The sequence below is a fragment of the Pleurodeles waltl genome, chromosome 5 (assembly GCF_031143425.1).
Source record: "Pleurodeles waltl isolate 20211129_DDA chromosome 5, aPleWal1.hap1.20221129, whole genome shotgun sequence".
Taxonomy (NCBI): domain Eukaryota; kingdom Metazoa; phylum Chordata; class Amphibia; order Caudata; family Salamandridae; genus Pleurodeles; species Pleurodeles waltl.
This window is the reverse complement of record NC_090444.1, coordinates 862,980,996-862,983,495: the sequence shown is the minus strand read 5'-3', so window position 1 is coordinate 862,983,495 and position 2,500 is coordinate 862,980,996. Positions and strand designations below refer to the sequence as shown.

The window sequence follows — 2,500 nt, the reverse complement described above, 5'->3', positions numbered from 1 at the left end:
AGGAATGTATTCTGCCTACGGCCATACCACCCTGAAAACGCCTGATCTCGTCTGATCTCAGAAGCTAAACAGCATCGGGCCTGGTTAGTACTTGGTTGGGAGACCACCTGGGAATACGAGGTGCTGTAGGCATTTTGCCTCTTGCAGACAGTAGGTGGTGCACGTCTTAGAACAATTGCACACATTCCTCTCTAATGTTACTTTTCATTTATTATTTCATCTACTCTTTATTCCTTTCTTAAAATAAATAAAAAAACAGCAATAACACTAAAATACACTCTTTCTGAAGGAAAATTGAGAATCTTTCTGCACTTCACACTCACCCCAAGCTGCTGGTGGTGAACTGGTCTGCTGCTTGTGCTGGGCCCTAAAGAAAGGGAAATCTGAGACTGTGTGTAAGTGCAGATGAAGCGATTGTGAGGCTGGTGCAAAACAGGGTTTGCGATTGGCCCTCTGTAAGAAGTTTGTGAAGGAGGGCAGTTTGTGAACATAAGAGTGCAGGTGTGTTTGAGAGCAGCAGGCTCCAGACCGGCGGACTGTCTCAACACAAGAGGCCTGAAACAGGAGTGTATCCTGCCTACGGCCATGCCACCCTGAACGTGCCTGATATCAGAAGCTAAGCAGAGTCAGGCTTGGTTTGTACTTGGATGGGAGACTGCCTGGGAATACCAGGTGCTGTAGGCATTTTGCCTCTTCCAGACAGTAGGTGGTGCACGTCTTAGAACAAATGCATAGAGTACTCTCTGTTACTTTTCATTTATTATTTCTTCTACTCTTTTTTCCTTTCTTAAAATAAATAAAAAAACAGCAATAACACTAAAATACACTCTTTCTGAAGGAAAATTGAGAATCTTTCTGCACTTCACACTCACCCCAAGCTGCTGGTGGTGAGCTGGTCTGCTGCTTGTGCTGGGCCCTAAAGAAAGGGAAGTCTGAGACTGTGTGTAAGTGCAGGTGAAGCGATTGCGAGGCTGGTGCAAAACAGGGTGTGTGCTTGGACCTCTGTAAGAAGTTTGTGAAGGAGGGCAGTTTGTGAACAGAAGAGTGCAGGTGTGTTTGAGAGCAGCAGGCTCCAGACCGGCGGGCAGTCTCAACACAAGAGGCCAGAAACAGGAGTGCATTCTGCCTATGGCCATACCACCCTGAATGCGCCTGATCTCATCTGATCTCAGAAGCTAAGCAGCGTCGGGCCGGGTTAGTACTTCAATGGGAGACCACCTGGGAATACCAGGTGCTGTAGGCATTTTGCCTCTTGCAGACAGTAGGTGGTGCACGTCTTAGAACAATTGCACATATTTGTCTCTAATGTTACTTTTCATTTATTATTTCTTCTACTCTTTTTTCCTTTCTTAAAATAAATAAAAAAAACAGCAATAACACTAAAATACACTCTTTCTGAAGGAAAATTTAGAATTTTTCTGCACTTCACACTCACCCCAAGCTACTGGTGGTGAGCTGGTTTGCTGCTGCTTGTGCTGGGCCTAAAGAAAGGGTAGTCTGAGACTGTGTGTAAGTGCAGATGAAGCGATTGCGAGGCTGGAGCAAAACAGGGTGTGCGATTGGCCCTCTGTAAGAAGTTTGTGAAGGAGGGCAGTTTGTGAACAGTAGAGTGCAGGTGTGTTTGGGAGCAGCAGGCTCCAGACCGGCGGGCTGTCTCAACACAAGAGGCTTGAAACAGGAGTGTGTTCTGCCTACGGCAATACCACCATGAATGCGTCTGATCTCAGAAGCTAAGCAGCGTCAGGCCTGGTTAGTACTTGGATGGGAGACCACCTGGGAATACCAGGTACTGTAGGCATTTTGACTCTTGGAGACAGTAGGTGGTGCACGTCTTAGAACAATTGCACACATTCCTCTCTAATTTTACTTTTCATTTATTATTTGTTCTACTCTTTTTTCCTTTCTTAAAATAAATAACAAAATAGCAATAACACTAAAATACACTCTTTCTGAAGGAAAATTGAGAATCTTTCTGCACTTCACACTCACCCCAAGCTGCTGGTGGTGAGCTGGTCTGCTGCTTGTGCTGGGCCCTAAAGAAAGGGAAGTCTGAGACTGTGTGTAAGTGCAGTTGAAGCGATTGTGAGGCTGGTGCAAAACAGGGTTTGCGTTTGGACCTCTGTAAGAAGTTTGTGAGGGAGGGCAGTTTGTGAACAGAAGAGTGCAGGTGTGTTTGAGAGCAGCAGGCTCCAGAAAGGCGGGCAGTCTCAACACAAGAGGCCTGAAACATGAGTGCGTTCTGCCTATAGCCATACCATCCTGAATGCGCCTGATCTCATCTGATCTCAGAAGCTAAGCAGCGTCGGACCTGGTTAGTACTTCGATGGGAGACCACCTGGGAATACCAGGTGCTGTAGGCATTTTGCCTCTTGGAGACAGTAGGTGGTGCACGACTTAGAACAAATGCATAGAGTACTCTCTAATGTTAATTTTCATTTATTATTTCTTCTACTCTTTTTTCCTTTCTTAAAATAAATAAAAAATACAGCAATAACACTAA

The 2,500-nt window shown here is 45.4% G+C and overlaps 3 non-coding genes and 2 pseudogenes across 3 annotated transcripts; all 5 read left to right on the top strand.

Moving 5' to 3' along the window:
- Positions 1-13: 13 nt before the first annotated feature.
- On the top strand, positions 14-132 carry LOC138298066 (5S ribosomal RNA). Its single transcript, XR_011204591.1, has one exon. It is a non-coding gene; the product is annotated as a 5S ribosomal RNA (ribosomal RNA).
- Positions 133-575: 443 nt separating this feature from the next.
- LOC138297502 (5S ribosomal RNA) lies at positions 576-684 on the top strand (annotated as a pseudogene).
- A 440-nt stretch (positions 685-1,124) lies between these two features.
- Positions 1,125-1,243, top strand: LOC138298067 (5S ribosomal RNA). Its single transcript, XR_011204592.1, has one exon. It is a non-coding gene; the product is annotated as a 5S ribosomal RNA (ribosomal RNA).
- A 446-nt stretch (positions 1,244-1,689) lies between these two features.
- On the top strand, positions 1,690-1,798 carry LOC138297467 (5S ribosomal RNA; annotated as a pseudogene).
- Positions 1,799-2,241: 443 nt separating this feature from the next.
- Positions 2,242-2,360, top strand: LOC138297470 (5S ribosomal RNA). Its single transcript, XR_011204116.1, has one exon. It is a non-coding gene; the product is annotated as a 5S ribosomal RNA (ribosomal RNA).
- Positions 2,361-2,500: the final 140 nt, after the last annotated feature.